Genomic DNA, 16,467 nt, shown 5'->3' on the forward strand with positions numbered 1-16,467 from the left:
TTTTTAGGCTTGTTTTTTAAATCATCTATTCTGAGCAACAGTGGTTGATGCTTAATCTTGTGGGGCAAATCAAGTTTTAAGTCTTCAGCCTTTGTCTGGGAAACAAAACATTTAAATAGCAAAAATATCAAAGGTAATCATACTAGAGTTTAGCTTTAAATCTGCAAAGTAAATGTCTTCATCTGCTACTGCTTCCCTGAGAACTGAATCTGACTCAAAAACAACAAACCACAAGTAGCTTGCAATCAATAAAAGGTTTACTAATGGCTTGAATCTACATATGCATAGCAAAGCCTAGATCCTAACATTGACTAATGAATAGATCAGGTAAAAGAAGAAATCTTTAATCTCACCAAGATGATGTGGGAGGAGGATTAGGGTTAGGGTTAGTGATCTGAATCATATGGTTTGTTTATTGGGCTACAAAGGTATATATTACCATGTCATTCAAGCCAGCGTGGTGTAGTTGTTTGAGTGTTGGCCTGTGACTCTGGAGACCAGGGTTTGAATCCCAGCTCAGCCATGGAAACCCACTGGATGACCTTGGGCATGTCATACTCTCTCGGCCTCAGAGGATGGCCATGGCAAAGCCTCTTTGAAAAAACTTGCCAAGAAAATCCCATGACAGGTTCCCCTAGGATCACCATAAGTTGGAAATCCACCACATTGTACATACACACCAGTGTCTGTGATTTACTAGGCATTGCACATATGTTGTCCAGTCTATCTTCACAGCCATGAGGACTAGAAGCTTGCCTTGTTAAATAAACAAGGAAGTGGGAGGGAAAGCAGCATTTCAAGAAACAAAAAGTGGTTCCCTTCAACCAAGGGGCTGTACAGACAAGACTGAAACACCAGCGTGGAGGCAGCATGGGGGCATGGCATTTGGATGATGCATGCCCCAGCGGGCGGCATCATAGTGCTCCTTTGGCGTGGTGTTTACATGATGCATGCCAAAAGGAGCACTGAAAAGTACCACCACTGTGGCACGAGCACCTTTTTGTCAGCTCTAAAAGGAACAGCAATTTGCCATTTCTTTTAGAGCCAGCAAAGGGGTGGAAGCAAACCCCTTGTCTATGAAAGCTTATGCTATAACTTCTTTTGTAGTTAGTATCAAAGAGGCTATAAAATCCCTTTGCATACTGATATTCCAGACTAACATGGCTACATTTCTGAATTCTACCAAGAAAGCCTCGTGTGTAAGTGAATCCCAAGGATTGTATATCGGTGTGCTTTTATCTTAGAGAGAAGAGATTCCCTCCTGAGTGTGATCCTCAAAGAGGCATGTTTCTCTTCTATGGCTGCTTCCACCCCCAATGGCTAATGCATGGGGATTAGGATTTCGATTTTTGTTCTTCCTTCCTTCCTTCCTTCCTTCCTCCCTTCCTTCCTTCCCTTCCTTCCCTTTCTTTCTTTCTTTCTTTCTTTCTTTCTTTCTTTCTTTCTTTCTTTCTGCCAACTCACAGCAAAGCTCAGGAGTGTCACGGAGACCTGCCCACAGCGGCAGCTGCTATCACAGAGGAAAGACCAGCTATAAACTCATTAGTCCTTGTTATCACCAGGACGGTTCTCAGTGCTCCAGTGAACAAGAGCTACTGTGACAGCCACAGAATGCAGATTTTGCAATGAACAGATGCTGGGCCGTGTGCCCTCCAAACTTGAGGAAAGTGAAGATTTTGGGTAAAAATTATTCATTTCAGACCTGTCATGGGTGGGGACGGAGGAAATCAGTGGCGTGACAAACCAGCAAATGTCTATAGCAGAATTTCATACTGCCTGAATCCCTATACTGGGAGGAAGGCAGGAAATGATTGATTGATTGATTGATTGATTGAATGATAACAACATTTTGAAGGAAGGACCACAACACCAAAAATCCCTCCGGCAGCCTATCTTGTTCAGTGGGTTGTGAGAATTATACTCCAAATCGATATATTCTGGGATTATTCAGATGGTGAAAATAATCCATGTAGAATCTAGGTCGAATCTTTGGTATTCACATGCATTCCAAATGCAATAGCATTAGCAACAGCATTTACATTTTTATACCATTTCATAGTGAACTCTGCACTCCATAAGCAGTTTACAATCTGTAAGCCAATTAGAATAATAGAATCATAGAGTTGCTCATGTTACCAACCTATGAAAGGATGGAAGGCTGAGTCAGCCTGGAACCCTCTGGAATCAAACTCACAACCTTGTGGCTGCAGTACTGGCATTTAAACACTGTGCCACCAGTGCTCCCTGAATGCATCCTATTAAGTTTGGGGATGGCTGCCAAAACACCACTAAACCCGGGATAATCGATGTCAGGGTGGGGGAGGGGGTTCTGAATTTTTCTAAAAGATTGGCATTCTTGGCTGTGTGAATAACTGATACAAACAGACCCAAGATAAAACCCTGTGTTCCTTGAATGTGCTATGAATACATTTGCATCATTGAATCCATCTTTATTTGGGCACTTACATGTATGAGCAACTGAACTCGCAGAAATATGCGTAGATGCGGGTGATTCCGTGAGTGAGATTATTTGCAGAGTGCTAAAAATAACAAGGTGTGAATGACCCCTCTTCTTCCAACTTCTGGTTTATAATCGAGAGATGAGCTGATTTTTTTTCCAGGTTGCATATTCCTGTGAAATCTATTAAGAATTTACTCCCTGCTCCCAACCCACACCCCAAAGACCAAAGACTATGTCATCCCATTCCCTCCCCCCCCCCCCCGCGCATGTAGGTTGTCGCTTATTGACTTTTGGCAACCCCATTAATTTCATGAGGTTTTCTTATGCAAGAAATACTCAGTGGTGGTTTTTTCAGGTCCTTCTTCAAAAATAGAACTACCTGGGTCTTAAAACCCTCTCAGCTTTGTGAGTCTGCTTCTTTGGGTTAAGATTTCCCCATTTTGAAGCAACCGGGTTTCATTAGCTAGTTAGCTGTGGAATCTATTTATGGTTCCCCATTTGTGAAGGTTTACCATAGATTTGCTGCTGCCTAATACAGTTATTGTACAACTTGTTTCCCGAGTGTTCAATAAACCTGCCCTTGTTAGATAACTTTGTGTGGTTGTGGATTCCTGATACTGATCTGTCTGGGGCTGCATCTGCACTGCAGAAATCAGGCAATCTGACATTGCTTTAATTGCCATCAATGCTATGAAATCCTTGGATCTGCAGTTTGTTGTGGCACCTGAGCTCTGACAGAGAAGGCTATGTGTCTCACAAAACTACAAATCCCAGACTCCCATCACACTGAGCCATGGCAGTTTAGGCTGTGTTAAACTGCACTATTTCTTCAGTTCAGATGCAACCTGAGTTGTATTGCTGCCAAGAATAAAAGATCCCATACAAGTGCGTACATTCAGAATATTAGAAGTATCATACATGTGTTTTCAACACATATCTGGTAACATCTGCTAGTCCTTTCTAGGCTGGCATAGATATATAGATGCTGGCTGGCATCCTGTCATTGACTTATGCGCCAGCTTAGACCTGCATAAATCATTGGCCAGAATCTTGTTGGGGACTTACATCTTCATAAGTGAGTTTATGTCTGCGGGAATTAGAATTGGGCAGTTTTGTAAGATCCATATCCAGTAAAGGGCTACTGTTATGGTACTATGTAGGGTAGCCAGCAAAGTGACCAATCCGCAATGGGTCTAATGTGCATCAGTCCCAATTTGCATTAGTCCTGTTGTGCATTGGTCCCATAGTGGACCATAGGGAGTGCCAATGCACATTGGTAAGGCCCTACAGTATGTGCATCAGGACGCTCTTGCTGGTGTCCTGTTATGCATCTTTGCAGTTCATTAATGGTATTTCTTAAGAGCCTCTGCTATATAGCTAAGTTCAGTGAGCCCTCACTATCTGCTGGGGTTTGGTTCCAGGTTCCCCCATCGTTCCCCTTATGTAAGATGGCAAAATCAAGGTTTGCTTTGGGGGATTTATATATTTTTAAAATATTTTCTATCTGTGAATGCTTGCATCCACAGATTTAAAAATCTGTGGACACAGAGGGCTGATTATAAATGTAAAGTTGCCATGATCAAGGATTCCAACCATTATTGTGGTTGTCATGGAAGTCAGAATTCTCTGCTGAGATGGATAAATTGTCTACTTTGATTAGGGGAAAGACAATGATGTTCTTTTTCATAGAATCATTGAATCACAGTGTTGGAAGAGATCCCAAGGGCCATCCAGTCCAACCCTCTGTGATGCAGAAATACACAGTTAAAGCACCCCAGTTTCTGTATAAAAACCTCCAAAGAAGGAGATTCCATCATTCTCTGAGGCAAAATATTCCACATGGAATTGGAAATCCTTATTTGTCTTTTTGAAATTAAACAGTGATAAGATGATTATTGGCTTTGATTACTAGACATCCAGTGTCTTTTCTCAGACACTGGGATAATGCAAAGTGATGTAAACTAAGGTGAGTGAATGAGCAATAGCAATAGAGAAAACACTGAAGAAGTGAGAACCTTCATCAGAAAGGGGGATCCATCTTGTCCCAAGCCTGTCTCTCTCCAAAAACATGGAACAACAGAATAGATCCTTCAGCTTTATTCAGAGTGGTGCCCCAAGCAACTTTAAGGCCACCATGGCTAACCCCCAAGAATCTGCCCAATGGTGCCCCCACTATACAGCTAACTCAAGACATTTTGATGCCTGAGGGAGAACTTCATACATTCATCTATGCTAGGTCAGCACAGGAGGCATGAAAAAGTTAAACAAAAAATCACCACTAAAGCAATAGCAATGAGCTATAGCAATAGCAATAGTGATGTGTGAAATCGCATAAAATGTGACAACTTTTCATGGCATCCCAAAGTCTGAGATGGCTGCCCCATTCTGCCTAATGGTAGAGCTGGCTCCAAACTCTTGGCCAAAGTGTACTATTTATGGAGGGGGCCATCTTCATGCAGTCTGGGACAGTTGTTGGTATATTATTTAACTTGCTGAGCTGGTGAAGGGTGGGCATGGGGTTTTTCAAGTTTAGCAGACCTTTCCCTCCCATCCCATCTCCTTCCCTTTATAGCCAGGCATATTGAAGCTGGGTCAAATGCAGTAGTTTTATAGCAGCATATCTTTTAACCAGTCTGAAGAAGGCTCCTCCTTGGGAACAAAAGGCACGGAACAGATTCCTCACTTATCTTAAGTTGGCACCGACCCAGCTGCAAAGAAAAGCCTCTAGAAGGGAGGGCAGTTGGGGCATAGCTACAAGCAGGAGTCAAAATGAAGGCATTGCCTCCCCACATAGGAACTTTGTCCCGCAATAAAATTTTCCTTCATTCCCTAAATGTCTAGCAATCCAGAGAGAGAGACATAAAAAATAATTTATATCTAGAACTCTTATATTCGCTGTGCATGCATTCCCTTGGTAACTTTGCATGCCCTTTTCCTTATGAAACCTAAATGGTATGTCTTAAACTTTCAAGTGAACGTTTAAATTATAGCAGTGTTAGAGATTTGGGGACTGAAAGGAAATTTCATTTGGGAGGATACAGAATCTTATTGGGAAGCAGCAAACCTTCATTTGGTCCTCATCCCATAGCTACACTTCTTCCTGATAAAACTTCACAATCTCTTGGAAATTATGGGATTCTAGAACACAAAATTTCCTTTAAGATGGTACCACTGTGGAAGGAAACCCAGACAGGAGCTTCTATGTGAGATGGATGGTCTTCAGGGTACTGCTTTCCAACTCCTGTCCCAGCAAAGCCTCAATGTCTTTGGAGTAAGAGCAATCAACAGACAACAAACATAGACACAAGAAACTAAGAGAGAATGGGAGGGGGGAAAGACATTTAAAATTGTTTAGATGAATTAGAAGTGTCTCATTTTACAGTTGAGGATTAATAACAGTTGTTCGTTTTAGAAAGGATAGGGATCTCCCATGTCAATGATAGCCCGGAATGTGCTAGTGAGTTTTGTGGGTATAATTATGTTGGCATGGGTGGAGGCAACAGGAAAAAAAGTCCAGGGACACATTGGCTGCGAAGAAGGGAAGGCCCTGGTGGAGGCATAGGCTGCTCCAAACCAGCAGATTTGTGGGCCCTTTTACACTACACAGTTATGGTGGTATCATTCCACTTTGACTGCCACGGTAACGTCCTATGGAATCCTGTCATTTGGGGAGAGGTACTTAAACTTTGCTGCTAGTGAGCTCTAGTGTTCCTCCCATGTCCCACCACCCAACTACAGATGCCAGGATTACATAGGATCTTGCCATGGCAGTTTAAGTGGAATCACAGCACTATAATTGTGTAGTGTGAAAGGGCCCTTGGTCTCCCTTTGCTTACACAAGCCAAGAGAAAGAACAACTACTTGCATATTGCACCAATCAGATTCTGGCCAATAAATGTGTATGAGTGTCTGAGACAGAGAATGAGAGAGAGAAGAACATATATTTCTACTGTGCAGCCTTAAATACCATTCATTTGATCCAATTGTATCAAAAAGCCGGCCCTTTTTTCCTGTTTTTCCTGTTTTGGAAAATACTGACATTTGATACTGGCTTCACAATACTGGCTCATGGCAAACTCACTTGTTTTGTCTCTCAATATATTTTTTTATAAGAGAACTTGATCAACCTATTCTGCTAGCAGGTAATGGAGTCTAAATATTTCAGCATTTAGGGAACGAGAGGCACTGTGAATTTTTTTTTAAGTGCTAACATGATGATGTGTACATGTAAAAAGTGTGTGTTCTTCTGAATAGGAAAGCAATGACTGCTTTGAAGTTAATATGCATACCCTTTGGAAGCCAACATCATGCCCAAGGTAACCCAGTGGGTTTCCATGGCTGAATGAGGATTTCAACCCTGGTCTCGATAGTCATAGTCCACCACCCAAACCACAACACCATGTGGGAGTGTGAAGATAATTTGTTCTATATGTAGCATGGTTTGTTTGTCCTCTCTTCTGTATCTGTTTATTGCCAGCAACAGAGGCCAATTCGTCCTGCAGACAAGAGGCTACAATGATGTCTCCCCACTTCACCATTGGTGTTTCCACCCTTTTAGCATATGAAATACCAGAGCAGCTGCCTTCATTTCCACCTCCGCAAGTAAGCAATACATGTGGGCTTTTTGTTCCTTTAAAAAAATAAAATTGCCGGTGATGATTTAATCTTCATTGAACTCCTAAATATCAGATGGTGGCTCTGTGGAGTAAGAGGCTGTGCATTATGGTTGTCTTCTCATTGCAAGCATTTCTGCCAGGTAACACAGATGTCAGGGAGTCTATTCTCGAGAGCCACAGGGAAAATTAAGGAATGCAAAACACACTGTTACATTGGCCCAACGGTCAAAGAGGAGAGCAATGAAGCTTGTACTGTATCAGGTGTTAAAATGGCAACAATGCCTGACACATCATGGGAAAATGTTGGCAGTGGAGAAAGAACGGGTGGGAACAATCAAGATGTTGCAAGTCTCTCATTTCATTACTTAATTATGGCCTCATCCAGAAGGACAAAAGTCTCTGGAAGTATCAAGAGTTGCCACTTCTTTTTGTTTTGATTTTACCTGCATATTCCCAGGTTTGCATCCAAACTCTTTCTTGAAATACCTTGGTTTCCCTCATTCATCCTCCTTGTGTTCTTCCTTCTCCCCTTCCAGCTGATCATGTGTCACATCTAGACTCAGACATATCTAGACACATCTAGATTCAGAAATTGATTTTTGCCAAATTCTGCTGTCTTCTTTATTATTATTCAGGAATTACAGCCAAAGCATGAAGTGCTCTAGCAGTGTTGGTATTGTTGGTGTTGCTGAATGCCGCCAAGTCATTTCTGACTTATGGTGACCAAGGCCCGGTACAGATTCTCTGGATCATTGCTGTAGCAACAGCATGGCTGCGACAATGATCTGGCCCAAAAAGGAGCTCTGAAAAGGAATTCCTTCCAGTGATGCTGCCAAGCCACCCTAACTGCCTTGGAGCAATGTGGTGACATCACACACATGCTGTGCCATTTAGATGTGTCACATGCACAACGTCATTGACGCGCACGCCATGTAGACAGTGCTGCGTAACAATGGCACCACCCATACTTGCTAGGGTTCTGGAGAGTGCGGATGCTGCACACTCTGGAACCCTAGAATTGACCCTAAGCCACTGCAAACTGGCGGTCTGTACTAGGCCCGTGTTACTTTTTAAACATTATAACAAACAAGAGGTTACTTTTTAAGCATTACGGCAAATGACAGGGATGAATTATTTTTTTCTATAATAACTTTCCAAGTTATGGTAAGTACCATTCTGTTTAATTGAGGGCATGCACTTCATTTGTGGGATGTGGCTGCAAGGCATATTATTGGAGGAGGGGTGAAGGAAAAACCTTCTGAGCATCGTGGGACATTTGCAAAACGGCTCCATCTGTCTACTTCTTGTCAAGTCCTTAAATCTCAGAACCTTTTTGCTACAGTACCACTGTTAAGATGATAAAGCAGCTCAGAGAAGATCCTTCCTTGTCATCTTCCATTTGTCCTCAGGACACCTCAAATACTCTTGGTGAAAAGAAAAAGTATGCTTAACATAAATACTTGTGTCGTAACTTTGAAAGGGATGATTCCCCCATCTTGGGTAGCCCAACAGCCATTTTGTTGTTTTCCTGTGTATCAGCAAGGAACAGAAGCAGTGGTAGAAAAGTACACTTGTCTAGTATTTTCTGTTGCATTGGATTGTCTTCCGTTATTTCAGTCTTTGGATCTTGAATTGTGTAAGTCTTCTTCTTTTTTTCAGAAAGCAAAGAATGAAGAAGGAAGGATCGAGATTAAAATGCTGACTTTCTGAGTGTACATGCTGAGTGCCTGGAATGCCTTGTTATGTGTGAGACAGACTGGATAGGGTGTTAACAACCTAAAACTGATGTGTGTGATGGAAAACTCGGATAGACACATTAATATTCTGCAGAGCTGGGGGGAATGGTATGGAAAGGCAGGCAAATGTGTCTTCTTCTTCTTCTCTCTTTGGCAGAGCCCAGGAACATGCAAGCATACTATGTGGTGTATCCAAGCAGATTCTTCTTGCTTTGTAAATATGCAACTGCTATTGAATACCACTGACTTCATAATGGCAGTAATTTCTAATGATGTGTTTACTGGTAAAGAATAAAATGAAACAGAACTAGGTGGGCTTTCTTGATCATTTGACAATAATAGCCAAAGCAAATCAGTCCAAAATTAAAATAAAATATTGACCCAATTCCTATTTCTTAGTCCCAACTAGAGCAGACATAAAATCAGTAGGATTTCTCTCTGTGTGGACTGTAGAAGCGGCAACCTAGGAAAGGTTCAATAGATTGTCAAAAGAAATCCAACAAAAATACAAATTGTGTGTCCATAGGTCTACAAAGATGGAGTGATTGCTTGTGCAAAACCTACAGTAGCAGTAGTAGTGGTAGTAGTAGTGAACCTCACAGGGTTGAAGCACCATGACTCTTTCATTGGTGGGAACAGTGACTCACCTGAAGAATCACTTGCACCCTCTAAGCTTAGTTCCAATCCTGCTTAACAACCTCAAACTGATGCGTGATGGAAAATTCAGACAGACTCATTAATATTCTGCAGAGTCTTGCAACTGGTGTGAATGTTATGGAAAGACAGATACATATTGATATGGATCAGCACAATGGACTGTACGTTTTGACTATCAAGGGATGGTTATGAGCAGTGGCATCACTAGGATTAGCATCACTCAGTGTGATATCTCCCCATACGACCCGCAAGAACTCTAGGATCTGCAGGAGAAGGCTTTCTCTTGGTCCCTCCAAGATCACAGGCTCATCTGGTGAGGACATGAGAAAGAGCCTTTTTGGTGGCTGCTCCCATCCTCTTGAATGCCTTTCCTCGGGAGACAAGGTGCCCCCCTCCCTGCTAAGCTTTCGCCAACTAGTAAAAACATTTTATGCTGGCAGGCTTTCTGTATATAATGCATAGCAGGGTGGCTTTATGAAGCAAGTGGGTTTTTAGTTTCTTTTTTAACTGTATATACTCGCCTATACATCTAAAAATTTATGCCCAAAAATTGTCCCCAAAATCCAAGGACAAAAATCGACTTATTTACAGGTCACTATGGAAATGTGATAGCAGCTCTGTCAGATTTCCCCATGTGCTGTTAAGAGGAGTTTATTTCTCTCTGAAGCCAAGAAGAAAGAGTCCTGGGTGATTGATGGATATTGCTGTTTCTTTAAGAGTCCATCTTCCACCTGTGTATCTGGCTGAAATGAAAGCTGAAACGATGGAGCAAAAAGTATTAGTGAGAGCCTCTCTTGCCGTATGCACACATACACACACTGAAGGAGCTTTGAAGTTTTACCCTCGACCTATCCACAGGTGATGGGAAAATACATAATTTTGCTCCCAAAACCTGATCTTGATTTATACATGAGGTTGACTTATAGTTGAGTATATACGGTATAATTTATATGATTTTTATATTGGATATAGATGTTTTAATTCTTTTAAATTTTATTGCAATTTTAAAAGTTTTATCTGTGAGCTGCCTTGGGTCACTCCAGGGAGAAAGATGGGATATAAATGAAATAAATAAACAAATATAGGAGGAGATCAATGGAGGGGTGTCACTGTGATATGTCACAGTGACACCCCTCCACCTCCTATACCACACCGTACAGAATCCTTAGTAATATTTTATGTACTGATGTTACTTATGAATAGCAGTTCCTAGATATTGTTGAATGTCATGGCAATAGTTGTGACATAAACAATTAGCAAAAGTAAAGTTCTATCTTTAAATTACAGCATCATAAGCAGAGCAGAAATGTTTTTACTTTTGGATATTTTCATGTAGCGAAAGCGAAACTTTGGTAAGCTGTGATGTTTTTAAAAGAAAATTTTAAAAGAAAAAAAATTACAAACCTGAGGTGACATCCTATGAGAGCTATTGTGATAAGAGCCTACTGTTTCAAATTTACCATTGTATCAAAACTAAAGCTGTGTCTAGATGCCATTACACCAAAATTGGACATGTACACAATCCATTCTGATAGTCCACTGAAAGCACATAGGTATGGGGCTAAGGGCTTGTTGCCATCAGCAAATGCCCTCTTCTACATTTTCAGCAGACACAAATTGATCATGTAAATGGAGTTATTGTCTTGCCTTTGTAAAAGTAATAGTTCAAGCCAGGCTGGATTGAGCTTCGCCAGGTTCAGAGTCTCTTAGAGAGCTCAGGCATGTGGCAGCCAATGGCTTCAGTGTCAGTGTCAGTAGTGAATCCATGTTGGGTTTTAATGTGAACTTTAAAAATACCTAAAATGGGAAATTTTGGAATAAAAGATGGAGAGGATTAGATTTTGTAAATTTCCGTACTCATGGGCAAGACTGAATAACCTAACAACCTTTCTCCCCAGTGCATAGTTTTCAAGGACTATTTGCAATTCAGGGTTTACAATTCTATTTACAATCCACATGTTTTGTTTTGTGTTGTGTTGTTTTTTTGCACAGAAAACATTTTCTGTTCAGAAGTGGTTTTTATGCAGTAAATCATGCTTCTGTTCCAGAAATATTCTCTCTATTTGCAGAATAACACACCATTTCTGTGCATAAAATGCCATTTTCTATGCATTTTCTGTGTGTGTGTGTGTGTGCGCGCGCGCGCGCACGCGTGCAGAATTGAAAAGACCAGGATTCTGTTCATCAGGATTTCCTGTTTTGCCTAGGATTCAAATATTTCCAAATATTGTTCCCATCTGTAGATTGGATTCATTCCCAAAATAGGGTTGCCAGAATGAAAACTGGAGATGGCTCCTGTATCTTTAATGGTTGTATAGAAGAGGGAATTTCAGCAGGTGTCTCTTTCTACCCGCTTGTGTGACAACCAAAACATGCTGAAATTCCTTCTTTTACAAAAGCATTAAAGGTACAGAAGCAATTTCTAGTTTTCAGTCTGGCAACCCTACCCAGTGGCAAGGAGATCAGTGTCCCCTCATCTACGTCTTCCAGGAGATAGTTCAGAAAGGGTATACAAACCAATCCAAGTTGCAAAAACTTGGTTGGAAGCATTTTTGTAAATCTAGACACAGAATAAAGTGGATCTGGGGGTGGGGATGGCTGTCTCGCTTTTCCTTTCATCAGGACAGTTGTTGTCAGTAGGCACTCTGCTTGGGTTATTACCTTCGATATATTGATCCTGCTGGGTGGCCATTTCCCTACAGTACACTTTGCCCATCAAGAAAGTACAGTTCTTTCTAATCTATTTTAAACAATACTTACCTGAACTTAATTTCTTGTATGAATCCCGTAAGCCCATAGCAGTTTACAGACGCTTTATGGATTTCTGTAGCAGCATCAAAGGCTACTTAATGTGACTTAATGTTTTCTCAGAGCCTGTAAGCTTTAATCAAGTGTCGCAGTCGCAGCTCATCGAGATCAGGGAAAGAGTTTTACCGACTAAGGTTATTTCTTTGTGTTTGGGGGGGTGTACTTTCCTCTGAGGCCAATGCTTGGTTAGCTCTGCCATATGTTGTTTTGAACTCCAAAAGGGCCAGCCCAAGAAATTTTGCTGCCTGAGGTATCTTCCATGCCAGTAGAGTGGCATATCCACTCTGGTTTTTAGTTTGAAGGTTAAAAGAGCTATCCAGGAGAGTGAACCCTATGTCCAAAATATGTGCAGAAAAAAATCTGGAGGGGATTTATTGTCCCAGTGACATGGAACCCATCATGGTAGAACCCTATAGTTGTATTCTCCTAGTCTGCCTAGGCACTTCACTCCATGCATCTGCTGAAGTCTATGAGCGCTTATGATACCAACTTCTCTCAGTTAGGCTACATTTGCACTGCAGAAATAATGTAACTGGGCACCACCTTTTTTGAAACAAGAAGTGAACCAGAAATTAAACTCTGTGCAAAAGGGGCTTCTTCTGGAACTAGAATAGCGGTTGTTGTTGTTGTTGTTGTTGTTGTTGTGCACTTTCAAGTTGTTTCTGACTTATGGCAAAGCTACAACCACCATAGGGTTTTCTTGGCAAGATTTCTTCAGAGGAAGTTTAACATTGCCATTCCCTGGGGCTGAGAGCGTGTGACTTGCCCAAGGTCACCCAGTGAGTTTCATGGCCAAGCTGGGAATTGAACCCTAGACTCCAGAGTCATAGTCCAACACTCAAACCACTAAGTCATACTGGCTGAGGGTGACCTTAAAACATGCCAGAAATGCCCTCCTGCCCCCAGAAGGGGATTTTTTGGGGGCAGCCCCTCCAAGGCTGCGTCTACACTGCAGAATTAATGCAGTTGGATACTGCCATGGCTCAGTTCTATGGAATTCTGGGATTAGTAATTTTTGTGACATATTTAGCCTTCTCTGTCAGAGAGCTCTGGTGCCACAACCAATTACAACCCCAGGATTCCGTAGGATGGAGCCATTACTGTTAAAACACTTTCAAACTGCATTAATTCTGCAGTATAGCAGCAGCACAGGTTCTGCTGGGGAGGTTAATGTGCCCCCCTAGCCTTCCACAGTTGTCAACCCCTGTTTTATAACGATGTGCTTAGAAATGATACTTTTTACGACTGCCAATCAGAAGAGCAGCAGCCACATCTCCAGGAAAGAGGTTTGCCACCATCTGCCTGGTGCTTGCTGATTTAAGCAGGCATTTTAATATATAATCACGCTAGGGTGGCTTTTGTGTGGGGTGTGTATTTTGGTCATGCCTTTTAGCTTTTGTGTATTTTTATGTGGTTTTATGAGGTTTTTCGACAGTTTTAAATATTTTATGTTTTTATTGTAATGTTTCTTGAAATGTTTTTTTACTTGTGAGCTGCCTTGGGTACCTTCTGGGAGAAAGGTGGCATACAAATGATAACAACATCATCAACAACACCAGCTTTCAAAAAAGTCTAAACAGAATGGCCAGTGGTCATCTTACATTAAGGATGGAGGGAGCTGTAGTTCACAAAAGGAACCTTTCTGAGGTCTGAGATGAATGCAGATAATGCACAGATTTTCACACACTTCCACCTTCCACACAAAAGAGTAAGAACAACTCTGGGCAGGCATGGGTTGAATGAACCAGCTCTGAGTACAAGTAGAAATTCTTTCTCCATGATAAGAGCCCTACGCCAAATTGTGGGGATGATTCAGGCAAGACTCGGCAATGCGCATTAATTAAAATGCTCCTTCTGACACTACCACGTCATAGGCCTTCTGTGTTCTTTCCCATGAAGATGTTTGAACGTGCATCCAGCTTTGGCAGCATTGCAAAACTAACTAAACTTGGTGCATTGGAAGGGAAGAGGGAAAAGGAAATGTGCTCTTAAAACGTGAGCCAATTGGATATTTTCAGAATATGGAAGCAGAAGCCAACCAGACTCCATCATCACTGGAAAGACTGGTGCTGTCAGCTCCAAGTTCCAGTGTGATACAGCAAGAGGAATGTTAGTTGATTGGTTGGTTGGTTGGTTGGTTGGTTAGTTAGTTAAAATGTACTGATTAATCATTTGACAATAATAATAATAATAATAATAATAATAATAATAATATGCAGTCACAGACTCTTCAAAAACATTTGACAAAAGCAGTTGGCATCAGACATTGTAAAATACAAAAGAGCAGAGTGAGTGGAATACAACGAAATAAGTTAAATTAGACTAAAGTAAGGAGATTATCACATGTCTATTTTCACCCAATCCAGGCACAGGCTGGGCACAGGCTTGAATGGGTGAAAATGGATCTTATTGCATGTCTTTTTGCCCAACTCATCCACATTGTGTACCTGATCCAGACTCCTGGCCTACTTTTCAAAGGATGGTAAAGCATCATAGGTTTGAAAAGTAGGCCAGGAGTCTGGATTGGGTACGTGATGTGGCTGAGTTGGACAAAAAGTCATGTGATGAGATCCATATTTACCTGCTTAAGCCCATGCCCAGCCCATGCCTGGATCAGGTAAAAATAGAAGTGTGATAATCTCCTAAAATAAAATATGAGAGCCAGCATGGCATAGTGGTTTGAACGTTGGACTATGACCTTGAAGATCAAGGTTTGATTCTTTGCTTGGCCATAAAAACCGATTGGGTGACTTTGGGTAAGTCACACTCTCTCAGTCTCAGAGGATGGCAATGTCAAATCTCCTCTGAAGAAACTGGCCAAGAAACACCCACAATAGAGGTTAATTTCTTGTATGAATCCCGTAAACCCATACGGCTTACAACTACAACAAAAGATAAAATATAACAAACTACACTACAATGAAAAAGATAAGAATATGGGTAAAATGAAAAACTATGATAATACTAAAATTTACAGGAATAAATTGTCATCTTGTAATAAACTGAAAAATGATGAAATACAAAAGCAATTTATGTTTAAGTAGGTTTACCAGCTTTGTATGCAACCCCAATGTCTTTAATAAAACATATTATCAGTTGAACAGCCCTACTTATGAACTTGGTCATTCTAATGACTACATATAGATTTGTGCTCTGAAGGAAATAAGATAACAGTTTATTATGGTTCCAGTATGTAGTTCCTTCAAGAAATGTCTATAGGTACTAGGCCCTTACTGAGTTGACTGTTAAATAGGACATGCACAATATCTACCATTTCAGATGCTCCACAAATACATGTTCTTTCAATCAATGTATGATACTTGATGGAAATGTCCATATTTCACCATGGAATCTAACTGAACATGAGTCAACAGTGTGATGTGGCAGCTAAAAAAAGCCAATGCGATTTTAGGCTGCATCAATAGAAGTATAGTGTCTAGATCGAGGGAAGTAACAGTGTCACTCTATTCTGCTTTGGTCAGGCCTCAGCTGGAATACCGTGTCCAGTTCTGAGCACCACAATTCAAAAAGGATGTTGAAAAGCTGGAGCTTGTCCAGAGAAGGATGAGCAAAATGGTGAAGGGTCTGGAAACCATGCCCTATGAGGAGCAACTTAGGCAGCTGGGTATGTTTAGCCTGCAAAAGTAAAGGTTAAGGGGTGACACGATCACCCTGTTTAAATACTTGAAGAGATGACACACTGAAGATGGAGCAAGTTTGTTTTCTGCTGATCCAGAGAATAGGACATGGAGCAATGGATTCAAACTGGGGGGAAAGAGATTCCACCTCAACATTAGGAAGAACCGCCTGATAGTGAGAGCTGTTCAACTGTGGAACAATTCCCTTGGAGAGTGATGGAGTCTCCTTCTTTGGAGGTTTTTAAACAGAGGCTGGATGGCCATCTGTCAGAGTGATTTGACTGTGAGTTCCTGCATGGCAGAATGGGGTTGGACTGGATGGCCCTTGGGGTCTCTTCTAATTCTATGTGTCTATGATTCTCAGCTCAAATCTCACTCTGGTTGAAGCTATGGCAAGAGGAATGTGTTTCTCATCATCTCTACCAACTTTACATCCTCTTTCTGCTAACAGCCTGGAGTCTTGTTCCACACAGACAGAGCGAAAGAGATCACTTTAGCCTTCTCAAGGGTAGGCCTGAAGCGGCCGTATAGAATGCACACCCTAAGTGGAG

The sequence above is a fragment of the Sceloporus undulatus genome, chromosome 6, assembly GCF_019175285.1.
Source record: "Sceloporus undulatus isolate JIND9_A2432 ecotype Alabama chromosome 6, SceUnd_v1.1, whole genome shotgun sequence".
Taxonomy (NCBI): Eukaryota; Metazoa; Chordata; class Lepidosauria; order Squamata; family Phrynosomatidae; genus Sceloporus; species Sceloporus undulatus.